General features: G+C 49.0%; 1 protein-coding gene across 23 annotated transcripts in view; it reads right to left on the bottom strand.

The window, feature by feature from the left end:
* The window catches only part of LOC140388298 (contactin-4-like), a 3,617,424-nt gene that overhangs the window by 3,151,021 nt on the left and 451,564 nt on the right, over positions 1–14,839 (bottom strand). The window lies entirely within an intron of this gene.

Genomic DNA, 14,839 nt, shown 5'->3' with positions numbered 1-14,839 from the left:
AAGGGATTGGCTGGTGACTGGTAAGTAGTTTTTATTTTATTTTCCCTCAGGTGTTATCGTGCGGGACACAGAGGTTGCTGAGTGAGTGCTTGCTGAGAAGGGGAGTGAATAACAGGTAAGCTCTTTCTTTCTTTTCTTTTATCTAGAGGGGATGACAGGGAAGGTAGTGCAATGTTCCTCCTGCAGAATGTTTGAAGTGAGGTATGCCGTCAGTGTCCCTGCTGATTTCATCTGTGGGAAGTGCACCCAGCTCCAGCTCCTCAGAAACCGTGGTAGGGAACTGGAGCTAGAGTTGGATGAACTTTGGATCTTTCTGGAAGCAGAGTTGGTCATAGATAGAAGCTTCAGGGATGTAGTTACTCAGAAGAATAAAGATAGATGGGTGACGGTGAGAGGGGCTGGGAGGAAGCAGTCAGTACAGGGATCCCCTGTGGCCATTCCCCTTAGTAACAAGTATACTCCTTTGGATACTGTTGGGGGGGGGGGGACTTACCAGGGTTAAACCATGGGGTACAGGTCTCTGGCACAGAGTCTGTCCCTGTTGCTCAGAAGGGAAGGGGGGGAGAGGAGTAGAGCATTAGTCATTGGAGACTCCATAGTTAGGGGGATAGATAGGAGATTCTGTGGGAACGAGAGAGACTCACGGTTGGTGTGTTGCCTCCCAGGTGCCAGGGTGCGTGATGTCTTGGATCGTGTTTTCGGGATCCTTAAGGGGGAGGGGGAGCAGCCCCAAGTCGTGGTCCACATAGGTACCAACGACATAGGTAGGAAAAGGGATGGGGATGTAAGGCAGGAATTCAGGGAGCTAGGGTGGAAACTTAGATCTAGGACAAACAGAGTAATTATCTCTGGGTTGTTACCCGTGCCACGTGATAGCGAGACGAGGAATAGGGAGAGAGAGGAGTTGAACACGTGGCTACAGGGATGGTGCAGGAGGGAGGGTTTCAGATTTCTAGATAATTGGGGCTCATTTTGGGGTCGGTGGGACCTCTACAAACGGGATGGTCTACACCTGGACCAGAGGGGTACCAATATTCTGGGGGTAATTTGCTAATGCTCTTTGGGAGGGTTTAAACTAGTTCAGCAGGGGATTGGGAACCTGAATTGTAGCTCCAATACACAGGAGGTTGAGAGTAGTGAGGTCATGAGTAGGGTTTCAAAGTTGCAGGAGTGTACCGGCAGGCAGGAAGGTGGTTTAAAGTGTGTCTTCTTCAATGCCAGGAACATCCGGAATAAGGTGGGTGAACTTGCGGCATGGGTTGGTACCTGGGAGTTGGATGTTGTGGCCATTTCGGAGACATGGATAGAGCAGGGACAGGAATGGTTGTTGCAGGTGCCGGGTTTTAGATATTTCAGTAAGCTCAGGGAAGGTGGTAAAAGAGGGGGAGGGGTGGCATTGTTGGTCAAGGACAGTATTACGGTGGCTGAAAGGACGTTTGATGAGGACTCATCTACTGAGGTAGTATGGGCTGAGGTTAGAAACAGGAAAGGAGAGGTCACCCTGTTAGGGGTTTTCTATAGGCCTCCGAAAAGTTCCAGAGATATAGAGGAGAGGATTGCAAAGATGATTCTGGATAGGAGCGAAAGCAACAGGTAGTTGTTATGGGGGACTTTAACTTTCGAAATAGTGACTGGAAACGCTATAGTTCGAGCACATTAGATGGGTCCATTTTTGTCCAATGTGTGCAGGAGGGTTTAGTGACACAGTATGTAGATAGGCCAACGAGAGGTGAGGCCATATTGGATTTGGTACTGGGTAATGAACCAGGACAAGTGTTAGATTTGGAGGTAGGTGAGCACTTTGGTGATAGTGACCATTATTCGATTACGTTTACTTTAGTGATGGAAAGGGATAGGTCTATACCACAGGGCAAGAGTTATATCTGGGGGAAAGGCAATTATGATGCGATGAGGCAAGACGTAGGATACATCGGTTGGAGAGGAAAACTGCAGGGAATGGGCACAATGGAAATGTGGAGCTTGTTCAAGGAACAGCTACTGCGTGTCCTTGATAAGTATGTACCTGTCAGGCAGGGAGGAAGTGGTCGAGTGAGGGAACCGTGGTTTACTAAAGCTGTCCAATCACTTGTCAAAGAGGAAGAAGGAGACTTTTGTGAAGATAAGACATGAAGGTTCAGTTAGGGCGCTCGAGAGTTACAAGTTAGCGAGGAAGGACCTAAAGAGAGAGCTAAGAAGAACCAGGAGGGGACATGAGATGTCTTTGGCAGGTAGGATCAAGGATACCCCTAAAGCGTTCTATAGATATGTCAGGAATAAAAGAATGACAAGGGTAAGAGTAGGGCCAGTCAAGGACAGTAGTGGGAAGTTGTGCTTGGAGTCCGAGGAGATAGGAAAGGTGCTAAATGAATATTTTTCGTCAGTATTCACACAGGAAAAAGACAATGTTGTCGAGGAGAATACTGAGATTCAGACTACTAGACTAGAAGGGCTTGAGGTTCATAAGGAGGAGGTGTTAGCAATTCTGGATAGTGTGAAAATAGATAAGTCAACTGGGCCGGATGGGATTTATCATAGGATTCTCTGGGAAGCTAAGGAGGAGATTGCTGAGCCTTTGGCCTTGATCTTTAAGTCATCTTTGTCTACAGGAATAGTGCCAGAAGACTGGAAGATAGCAAGTGTTGTCCTCTTGTTCAAGAAGGGGAGTAGAGATAACCCCGGTAACTATAGACCAGTGAGCCTTACTTCTTTTGCGGGCAAAATCTTGGAAAGGCTTATAAGAGATAGGATGTATAATCATCTGGAAAGGAATAATTTGATTAGAGATAGTCAACACGGTAGGTCGTGCCTCACATACCTTATTGAGTTCTTTGAGAAGGTGACAAAACAGGTAGATGAGGGTAAAGCAGTTGATGTGGTGTATATGGATTTCAGTAAAGCGTTTGATAAGGTTCCCCATGGTAGACTACTGCAGAAAATACAGAGGCATGGGATTCAGGGTGATTTAGCAGTTTGGATCAGAAATTGGCTAGCTGGAAGAAGACAAAGGGTGGTGGTTGATGGGAAATGTTCAGACTGGAGTACAGTTACTAGTGGTGTACCACAAGGATCTGTTTTGGGGCCACTGCTGTTTGTAATTTTTATAAATGAACTGGAGGAGGGCGTAGAAGGATGGGTGAGTAAATTTGCAGATGACACTAAAGTCGGTGGAGTTGTGGACAGTGCGGAAGGATGTTACAAGTTCCAGAGGGACATAGATAAGCTGCAGCGCTGGGCTGAGAGGTGCCAAATGGAGTTTAATGCAGAAAAGTGTGAGGTGATTCATTTTGGAAGGAATAACAGGAAGACTGAGTACTGGGCTAATGGTAAGATTCTTGGCAGTGTGGATGAGCAGAGAGATCTCGGTGTCCATGTACATAGATCCCTGAAAGTTGCCACCCAGGTTGAGAGGGTTGTTAAGAAGGCGTACAGTGTGTCAGCTTTTATTGGTAGAGGCATTGAGTTTAGGAGCCATGAGGTCATGTTGCAGCTAGACAAAACTCTGGTGCGGCCGCATTTGGAGTATTGCGTGCAATTCTGGTCGCCGCATTATAGGATGGATGTGGAAGCATTGGAAAGGGTGCAGAGGAGATTTACCAGAATGTTGCCTGGTATGGAGGGAAGATCTTATGAGGAAAGGCTGAGGGACTTGAGGCTGTTTTCGTTAGAGCGAAGAAGGGGTTAAGAGGTGACTTAATTGAGGCATACAAGATGATCAGAGGATTGGATAAGGTGGACAGTGAGAGCCTTTTTCCTCGGATGGCGATGTCTAGCACGAGGGGACATAGCTTTAAATTGAGGAGAGATAGATATAAGACAGATGTCAGAGGTAGGTTCTTTACTCAGAGAGTAGTAAGGGCGTGGAATGCCCTGCCTGGAACAGTAGTGGACTCGCCAACACTAAGGACATTCAAATGGTCATTGGATAGACATATGGAAAATAAGGGAATCGTGTAGATGGGCTTTAGAGTGGTTTCACAGGTCGGCGCAACATCGAGGGCCGAAGGGCCTGTACTGCACTGTAATGTTCTTTGTTCTAAGCTCCACATTTCAATTGTGCCCATCCCCTGCAGTTTCCTTCCCCATCCTATGCATCCTAAGTCTTGCCTAATCGCATCATATTTGCCTTTCCCCCAGATATAACTCTTGCTCTGCGGTATATGCCTGTCCCTTTCCATCGCTGAAGTAAACATAACCAAATTGTGGTCACTCTCACCAAAGTGCTCACCTACCTCCAAATCTAACACCTGGCCTGGTTCATTACCCAGTTCCAAATCCAACGTGGCCTCGCCTCTTGTTGGCCTATCTACATACTGTGTCAGGAAACCCTCCTGCAAACATTGGACAAAAACTGACCCATCTAAGGTGCTCGAACCTTTGCGTTTCCAGTCAATATTTGTAAAGTTAAATTCCCCCATAACAACTACCCTGTTACTTTCGTTCCTATCCAGAATCATCTTTGCAATCATTTCCTCGACATCTCTGGAACTTTTCGGAGACCTATAGAAAAGTCCCATCAGGGTGACCCCTCCTTTCCTGTTTCTAACCCCAGCCCATACTACCTCAGTAGACGAATCCTCATCAAATGGCCTTTCTGCCACTGTAATACAGTCCTTGAGTAACAATGCCACACCTCCCTCTCTTTTACCACCTTCCCTGAGCTTACTGAAATATCTAAACCCCGGAACCTGCAACAACCATTCCTGTCCCTGCTCTATCCATGCCTCCGAAATGGCCACAACATCGAAGTCACAGGTACCAACCCATGCTGCAAGTTCACCCACCTTATTGCGGATGCTCCTGGTGTTGAAGTAGACACACTTCAAACCACCTTCCTGCCTGCCGGTACACTCCTGCGACCTGGAAACCTTACTCATGACTTCACTACTCTCAACCTCCTGTACACTGCAACTACAATTCAGGTTCCCATCCCCTTGCTTAATTCGTTTAAACCCCCCTGAAGAGCATTAGCAAATTTCCCCCCCAGGATATTGGTACCCCTTTGTTTCAGGTGTAGACCATCCCGTTTGTAGAGGTCCCACCTACCCCAGAATGAGCCCCAATAATCCAGGTAGCTCAATCCCTCCCTTCTGCACCACGTGTAGCCACGTGTTCAACTGTTCTCGCTCCCTATTCCTCATCTTGCTAGCACGTGGCACAGGTAACAACCCAGAGATAATGGGCGGGATTCTCCCCTACTCGGCGGGGCGGGGGGTCCTGGTGGGATGGAGTGGCGTGAACCACTACGGCGTCAGGCCGCCCCAAAGGTGCGGAATCCTCCACACCTTCAGGGGCTAGGCCGGCCCCGGAGTGGTTTGCGCTGCGCCAGCTGGCGGGGAAGGGGCTTGGTGCGACGCCAACAGGCGCTGAAGAGCCTCTGCCGGTTGGCACGAGTTGGCGCATGCGTGGGATCGCCAGCGTGTGCTGGCGTCATCCCAGCGCATGCGCAGGGGGGGGTTCATCTCCGCATCGGCCATCGCAGGGGACCACAGCGGCCGACACGGAACAATAGAGTGCCCCACGGCACAGGCCTGCCCGCGGATTGATGGGCCCCGATCGCAGGCCAGGCCACCGTGGGGGCATCCCCTGGGGCCAGATCCCCCTGAGCCCCTCAGAGGACCCCGAAGGCCGCTCGCGCAGCCAGGTCCCGCCGGCAAATACCTGTTGTAATTTACACCGGCGGAACCGGCCGTAAACGGGCGACCACTCGGCCTATCGCTGGCCGGAAAATCGCCGAGGGATCCGTTGCCTGCGGCAGCCAACAGGCGTGATGCGATTCCCGCTCCCGCCAAATCCCTGGCACCGGATAATTCGGCGGGGGATCGGAGAATCCCGCCCAATAACTCTTTGTTCCAGCTCCAAGATTCCACCCTAGCTCCCTGAATACCTGCCTTACATCCACATCCCTTTTCCTACCTATGTCGTTGGTGCCTATGTGGACCACGACTTGGGGCTGCTCCCCCTCCCCCTTAAGGATCCCGAAAACACGATCCGAGACATCACGGATCCTGGCACGTGGGAGGCAACACATCAACCGCGAGTCTCTCTCGTTCCCGCAGAATCTCCTATCTATCCCCCTAACTATGGAGTCTCCAATGACTAATGCTCTACTCCTCTCCCGCCTTCCCTTCTGAGCAACAGGGACAGACTCTGTGCCAGAGACCTGTACCCCATGGCTTACCCCTGGTAAGTCCCCCCCCCCCAACAGTATCCAAAGAGGTATACTTGTTACTAAGGGGAACGACCACAGGGGATCCCTGTACTGACTGCTTCCTCCCAGCCCCTCTCACCGTCACCCATCTATCTTCATTCTTCGGAGTAACTACATCCCTGAACCTTCTATCTATGACCACCTCTGCCTCCCGAATGATCCGAAGTTCATCCAACTCCCGTTCTCTAAAGCGGTTTTTGAGGTGCTGGAGATGGGTGCACTTCCCACAGGTGAAATCAGCAGGGACACTAACAGTGTCCCTCACCTCAAACGTTCTGCAGGAGGAACATTGCACTGCCTTCCCTGCCATCCCCTCTAGATAACTTGCAGATAGAACAAGAAAAAGAAAGAAAGAAAGAGCTTCCCTGATATCCACTCAACCCCTTAGGTTAGAGGAGGTGGCTCCTCTCCCGCGCTTTTAAATCTCCGGCTCCTCTCCCGCTTTTAAATCTCCGGCTCCTCTCCCGCTTTTAAATCTCCGGCTCCTCTCCCGCTTTTAAATCTCCGGCTCCTCTCCCGCTTTTCAATCTCCGGCTCCCCTCCCGCTTTTCAATCTCCGGCTCCTCGCCCGCTTTTAAATCTCCGGCTCCTCTCCCGCTTTTAAATCTCCGGCTCCTCTCCCGCTTTTCAATCTCCGGCTCCTCTCCCGCGCTTTTAAATCTCCAGCTCCTCTCCCGCTTTTAAATCTCCGGCTCCTCTCCCGCTTTTAAATCTCCGGCTCCTCGCCCACTTTTAAATCTCCGGCTCCTCTCCCACTTTTAAATCTCTGGCTCCCCTCCCGCTTTTAAATCTCCGGCTCCTCTCCCGCTTTTAAATCTCCGGCTCCTCTCCCGCGCTTTTAAATCTCCGGCTCCTCTCCCGCGCTTTTAAATCTCCGGCTCCTCTCCCGCGCTTTTAAATCTCCGGCTCCTCTCCCGCGCTTTTAAATCTCCGGCTCCTCTCCCGCGCTTTTAAATCTCCTACTCCTCTCCCGCGCTTTTAAATCTCCGGTTCCTCTCCAGCACTTTTAAATCTCCGGCTCCTCTCCTGCTTTTAAATCTCTGGCTCCTCCCCACACGCTTTTAAATCTCCAGCTCCTCTCCCACGCTTTTAACTCTCTGGCTCCTCTCCTGCTTTTAAATCTCCGGCTCCTCTCCCGCTTTTAAATCTCCAGCTCCTCTCCCGCGCTTTTAACTCTCTGGCTCCTCTCCCACTTGGCGGGGCATTCCCTGCTGAGGACTGAAAAAATAACAAAGTCCCGTTTGATAGCGGGGTCGTTTAATGCCGGGAATGATCCCGCTAATCCCGCCCAAAAGGGGACTCTTTTTTTTCGTTAAATCGCATCCGCGATCTGGATTTTCCTGCTTGGAAGAATACAGAAGCCAGATTCAATGGTAACTTTCAGAAGGGAGAGACATACTTGGAAGAGGAAGCATTACAGGGAAGTTGCAGGAGAGTAGGGCTCATTAAGTAGCTCCACAAAAGAGCCAGTCTTAGAACGGTGAGCCAAATGGCCCCTTTTGTACTGCATCATTGTATGGATCTAAATAGAGAAATCAATTTGAGAGTGGTGCATTTGATTATTACAATACTAGAAACCCTGGAAAAGGATTGCGATATAAATCCCTAATTCTGAAAGTGTGCCTTAAAATAAGATTGTTTGTTAAAGCCTTCACATAAACTGGCCATGCTGTAATTTGTCTTCAGGCATGCCAAGCCACTGTGCAAAAAGGTAGTAAAATATTGAACCTTAACTGCTGAGTTCCCTTAAGAATTGAGTCTTTGAATCTATAAACTTCATATGTGAAAATCAGGACATTTCAGAGGATGTTAAAACCATTATATCTTCAACTACAGAGTAAATACCATGTAAAACTACACTAAGAACCCATCTTTATTACATTCTATTGACAACCTCACAGAGCAAATAATACCTCTGAAGCATCTAAATGCTTCTTGGGTATAATAGAATAGAATCATAACAGCACTTGACTGCTGAAGGCTTTCAATTTCACAAGTACTTTCACATTAATCGTGTTGATTGTCATCCCCATGAGGTTGTCATGGTCAATCTTTGAAAGTTGTTGAGGAAAAAAGCTAAACAGAGACCAGGTGTCATCACATTCACCCTTTGATGAGTGAATATAATAGCATCTAGCAGCACTTTCCATTATACCACCTGTGTCTCAATTCAGGACAAACTTCCTTGGCTTTGCATCCATTCCCTGTGATAGAACTGGTGCAAATTGTTGTGTCATGAGTCTGACCTGCACAAGAAGTGTGCTCATTTTCAGTCAATAGAATCCTTGTGAATTTCAGCTTGAATGATTATTTTGGTATTTTGTATGGCTGAGTGTGACTTAAGCTAAGTCAGTAGGTACCTCCAATGCCTATTTGAGTCAAGAAAGCAACTGTGGGTAATGGAGCAGTTCACTTCTGAGCACTATTGCTGTGCCTATGTGTGCCCCAGAGGTGGAGGCATTCCCATGGCCTTCAATGCCCTGGCGGGTGTCCTCTGATGGCCCTGTGGCCAGAGGGCCCAGCTCGCTTGCTGGTGGCACATGCCTCGCCGTGCCACCTGTTCCGAGTGCTGGCTCTGAAACGTGCTGTTCGGGGAGTGGAGGTGGGGTTGGGGGGGTGGGTGGACTCTGGGGAGCTATGGTCATCGTCGCTACCCCATATGGTGGTTCCGGGTTGGCACCCAGCACCCCTTCCTCCTGGTCAGTGCCCATTGCGATTGGGGCAGATGGATTGAGTTTCGACTGCCCCTGCGACAACTGGCTCTGCCAGCTCGAGTGGCTCCCCAATGCCTGCAGCATGGCGTTGACGCCCTCAGCAATGCTCCTCAGTGACTGGGACATGCTCTTGAAGGCCCCGGATATGCCCACCTGTGCTGGGACACATCCTCAAGTCGGACATGCTGTCGAGGTACTCAGCCTTGGTCGTCACTGACTGAGCAATGCCTAGGTCACCTCCATTCATGCTGCTGATGTCATGCACCAGGCTCTCCATGGCAGTCGCCACTCAGTGTTGGCCTCGGTGCCATGCATTGCCAGTGCTATATCTTGCACCCATAGCCTCCGGGACTCCCCCAATCTGCTATGCACCTGCTGGAGTGTCGCTGACATCCCCCTCTGTACCCTATCGACTGCATCAGCTCCAGGTAAACCTGGTCCAAAGGCTCAGCATCCGACTTGGACCCAACAGACCTCCAACTGCTGTCTTGCCTGCAAGTTCCTGCCTCCACCTGATTTGCATCAGCAACACTGTGGTGCTCACCAGAATGTGCACTAGAAGCCTGAACATTATGTTGCCCACCGAGACGCGTGTCTTTGTGCTGATGGAGGTTGGGGTGACAGCTGTGTCGCGAATATGGTGGTCTCCTCGGAGTTCCCCTCCGAGGTATTCTCATGGGAGACAGGTGCACCCTGAATGGGCCGGCACTGTTGGATGGAGATCCTGCGGAATGGACATGTGGTCAGTGGGAGGGATGGATCATTCTGTATGGCATTAAGAACTCACATGTGACAGCTCACCTGGGTGGCAGCCAGCGGATCTTCAGCTCTGCGCCATACTCCAAACTCTAGTTCAGTGACCGATTGTCCTCGGCCAACCCCGCGACCTCGCAGGCCCGATCACCATAGAGGGTAAGGACACTGATGTCTGGCACCCCACCTCCAGTCTGGGCCCTCTCCCAACTGTTGTGGGCCAACCTATCCTGCAGGGACACAGAGGGGGTATTGTGAACCGCATACTCTGTTCATCATGGAGGGCGTGGGGCGGGAGAGGGTGGGGGGGGGGAGGCATTCGGGGGGTTGGGGGATGAAGGAGTGGCAGGCATGGGCAGTACTGCTAGAAATTGGTGGGTGGGGGAATGGTAGGGTGCTGGGCAAGAGCAGTGCCAGGCACTTGGTCATGGGGGGGGGGGGGGGGGGTGGCATGTTTGTGTGGTGGCAGGCAGCCCTTTGGAGTATGTTGATCATCTTACGGAACTTGGTGCCGGTCTCCCTGGTGATGCTCCCTGAGAGTTGGCACTGCCACCTCCTCCCAGACAACACGATGCCCTGTGGCTGACCCTCCGTGTTCCTTGGTGGAACAGGGAATCCCGCCTGGGATTGAACGCGTCCAACAATCTGGCCAGGTCAGCATCAATGAATCATGGGGCTGGTCTCCTCGGTGGCATGGCTGCACGCTGTGTGAGGTTTGCTCTGTGGGGTCGGTTTAAATGCTGCTCCGGTGTGAATCCCGTGGGGCTCGTTAAGTGGACAAATTCAAGTCTGATACCGGTGACAGCCTCGGTGGGTCGGGCTTCGGGAAGCACATGGCATTTCCCGCTCGCTACACACTTAGACACATTTCCATTAAATCATACCCTAAATCTCTGATTAACTATACCCAGAATTCAGAATGTTCGCTTTTAAGGTTAAAGCTTTGATTTCACACTGAGAATAACCTCCGTCGTGCTTCAGCTATTTTTGTTGGACAGGAAAACAATATTTTTCATTGTCTGGTATTGACACTCCCAATATATGTATTTTCATTATTGGAGTTTTCCAAACTAAGGACAGGGAAAATCATAAAAATAGTTCTGCCAGAATTCTAAAATAACTCCTGTTGTTATTCTGCTTCCACATCCAGAGGTTCTTTCTTTCAGATCCTGAGTGCTCTCAAATAAACCTTGGCACCTATCAAAGGATATCGCATACATAACTAGTTTCCTGTACAGAAACAAGATTTAGAAGAGTGCAATTAAATAGAAAGAATCGCCATAACTCTCAGCGAAATTCTTAGCGAAACTGTTATCTTATAAATATTCTTACAAGCGCCATGGTGGCACAGTGGTTAGCACTGCAGCATCACAGCTCCAGGGACCAGAGTTCAATTTCAGCCTCGGGGGACTGTCTGTGTGGAGTTTGCACGTTCACTCCGTGTCTGCGTGGGTTTCCTCCGGGTGCTCCGGTTTCCTCCCACAATCCAAAAATGTGCATGTTAGGTGGATTGGCCGTGCTAAATTTCTCCTTCGTGTCCAAAACTTTAGGTGGGGCTACTGGGTTACGGGAATAGGGTAGAGGCATGGGCTTAAGTAGGATACTCTTTCCAAGGGCCGGTGCAGACTCAATTGGCCAAATGGCCTCCATCTGCTCTGTAGGGACTCTATGAAATGACTTGCTTTTTAAACAATCCAATACTGAGCCACATAACTGTACATTAGGGAGGATGGCGAAACGCCTGGTCATTGAGGTTGGTTTTAAGGGCCACCTCAAAGGCAGAAGGAAAGGCAGCAAGGTATATCGAGGAAATTCTAGAGATTAGAGGTTTAGCAGCTGCCAAAGTAGAAGCAATTGTAATTGGGAATGTGCAAGTTGCCAAAATTGGAGGAGCACAGGTAGCTCCACAGGTTGAAGGGCTGGAGGAGGTTACAGAGATAGAGAGGAGCAAAGCCATGGAGAGATTTATAAACAGGGATGCTAATTTTAAAATGGAGGCATTGCTTAAGTCAGAGGAACTGTAAGTTAGCCAGCACTGGTGTGATTGTTGAATAGGACTTGGTGTGAATGAGGACACTGGCAGCAGAGTTTTGGAATCTGGTTAATGTTATGGAAGATGGGAGGCCGGCTAGGCGTGCACTAAGTCCAGAGGTAACAAATGCTGGGATCAGGGTTTCAGCATCAGAGGATCTGAAGTTGAATGATGTTTTGGTTTTGGAAGTGGGAATTCTTGGTGATATGGCAGATATGTGTTTGGAAGCTCATCTCAGGATCATGGTGTGGAGATGCCGGCGTTGGACCGGGGGGGGGGCACAGTAAGAAGTCTTACAACACGAGGTGAAAGTCCAACAGGTTGGTTTTGAATCACTAGCTTTCGGAGCGCAGCTCCTTAATCATGTGAGTGAAGAGGTTGGTTCCACAACCACATATATAGACAAAGTCAATGATGCAAGATGATTCTTTGAATGCGACTCTTTGCAGGTAATTAATTCTTTACAGGTCCAGATGGAGTGACTGGAGAGAGGGATAATCACAGGTTAAAGAGGTGTGAATTGTCTCAAGCCAGGACAGTTGGTAGGATTTTGCAAGCTCAGGCCAGATGGTGGGGGGGAACAGGGTGGCGGGGGGTGGATGAATGTAATGAGACATGAATCCAAGGTCCTGGTTGAGGCCGTACTCATGTGTGAGGAACTTGGCTATCAGTTTCTGCTCGGCGATTCTGCGTTGTCACGTGTCCTGAAGGCCGCCATCTCAGCATCAAACTAAGATTGACGAAAGTTCGATTCAGCCTCAGAGATGCCAGGAACGGATGGATTGGTGGCTGGTGAATAGAATTTGGGTTGAGAGACCAAAGGCAATACCTTCAATCTGATCAATATTCAGTTGGCAGAAATTTTTGTTCATCCAGTTATAAGGCAATTGCAGAGATTCTGAACAAGCATTTTGTGTTTGTCTTCATATTTGAAGACACTAAATGCCTTCCCAATAATAATTGAAATTCAATGGGCAAAGAGAATGCAAATAATCTTTAACACTGGAGAAAATGTATTTACAAATTATTGAGATGAAAGGCTGACAAATCTAGATCTGATGGCCTCCATCCTAGTGCCTCAAAAAATGGCTGCAGTGATAATGGATGCATTGATTGTAATCTTTCAAAATTCCCTAGATGCTGAAAATGTCCCATTGGATTTGAAACGACAACATAATCGGCGGGATTCTCCATTGCCCGACTCCGAAATCGTGTTCGGTGATTTGGTGGAGAATGGAATCCAGCAGCTAAATCAGGCGGCGCCGGTTTGATGCCGGTTAGCCATGTTCCGCTCCCTCCAAACTGGCGTCATCATGACATGTGGCATGCGTTGTTGCAACGCCGTTGATGCCTCATCGGCCGGCCCACCCATGATGCTCCGCCCTCAATGGACCGGGATCCCGACAGCATGGACCACGTGTGGTCACACAAATTGTGATCCCGGCATGGCGGCTGCAGACTGAGTCCAGCACCACCACACTCTGCCAGGATCCATTCCGCTGGCCCGGGGGGGCTTCTGCGAGGGCTGCGGGGACAGGTGGGGTTGGCCAGGGGATGGGCTGTACGGTAGCGGATGGCAGGTTGGGTCCGCGCACGGCCGGCGCTATGATGTACGGCGCGACCGCTGAAGGTTGTCAGCTGTGCGCATGTGTGGCCCGGAACCTGACCATCTTCTGGCTGTTTTTGGCATGGGAGGTGGGGGTTCACTCGCTGCCGGTGCTAGCCCCTCAATGGTCCCGGAATCAGTAAGGATTTCACGCTGGTTTTTTGGTCGTAAAAGACCACACATGCTCTGCTGGCGTCAACAGTTAACTATTGAAATTGAGGATCCAGCCCAATATCCTTACTTATGAAAGGAGAGAAACAAAAAGCAGGAAACTATCAGCCAGTCAGCTAAACATCTGTTATTGGGAAAATTCTGGAATCCATTATTCAGAATAGAAGAACATTTAGAAAATCATTTGTGGTTATGGGGAGCACACGGTGCATTCTGCAGATATGGTGCAAACAGAGCTTTACAGTACTTTTAAATTAAAACAATGTTTATTCTATTAACTCAAGTTAACCTTTTTAAAACATACAGTGAACATCTTAGCAACCATCAATTCAAATACAGCCCCCAAAGAATACAACACTAAGTAATCCTTAATAACATCCAAAACAACATCCAGAAGAAACACCTTTTAACGGAAGCACATTAGGTCTACATTCACTATTGAGAACATCTATAATTCTGAATTCACCAAATGATCAAGAGATAGTCTTTTCATGGCAGAGAGATCAACAGTACATCTGCGCTGTCTGGCTTCAGCTCCAACACTGAAAACAAAACTAAAATACACCCTGCAGCAAACAGCCTATAATGAAAGTAAAAAGCTGACGGACAGCCCAGCTCCACCCACACTCTGACATCACTGATAAACTCCCATTTCTTAAAGGTACATTTCTTAAACACCCATTTCTTAAAGATACTCTCATAGGACAGTAGGGTCATGCGTCTTTGGAATTCTCTACCACAGGGACCTGCGGAGGCTCGATCAGTCAATATATTTAAGGCTGAAATATACAGGTTCTTCTACCAATAGTTATGGATAACAGGCAAGAAAATGGTGGCCAAGGTCAGATCAGCCATAATCTTGCTGAATGGTGGAGCAGGGTCGAAGACCCATCTGGCCTATCCCCGTTCATATTTCTTATGGTCTTGCTCTGTCAGACAAACAATTTGAAAATTCTGAGACAGTGGAGGAGTGGCGAATGCGGTGGTATAGAGCTTGGTATCATCAGTCTCCATGTGGAACCTGATGGGTTTTCAGATGATATTGCCAAGAAGCAATGAGCAGATGAGAAAGAGGGAGGGATCTCCTTGGGAGATACCAGTGTTTATGGTGCGGGATTGGGAGCAGGAAGAAAAGCCATTGCCGGCAAATCTCTCATCATGATAGAAAGAAAAGAATGGAATCATGGGAATGCAGTCCAAACCCAGCTGGACCAAGGAGAGGGAACTTTAGAGGAGAGTTTTGTGGCCAACCATGTTGAAGGCAAGGAGGGACAATTCAACACAATCGCACATAAAATAATGCAACTTTGATAAGTGCAGTTTCGGTTCTGTCAGGGGTGGAAACCAAATTCCAT

The sequence above is a fragment of the Scyliorhinus torazame genome, chromosome 13, assembly GCF_047496885.1.
Source record: "Scyliorhinus torazame isolate Kashiwa2021f chromosome 13, sScyTor2.1, whole genome shotgun sequence".
Taxonomy (NCBI): Eukaryota; Metazoa; Chordata; class Chondrichthyes; order Carcharhiniformes; family Scyliorhinidae; genus Scyliorhinus; species Scyliorhinus torazame.
This window is presented reverse-complemented; position numbering and strand designations above follow the sequence as displayed.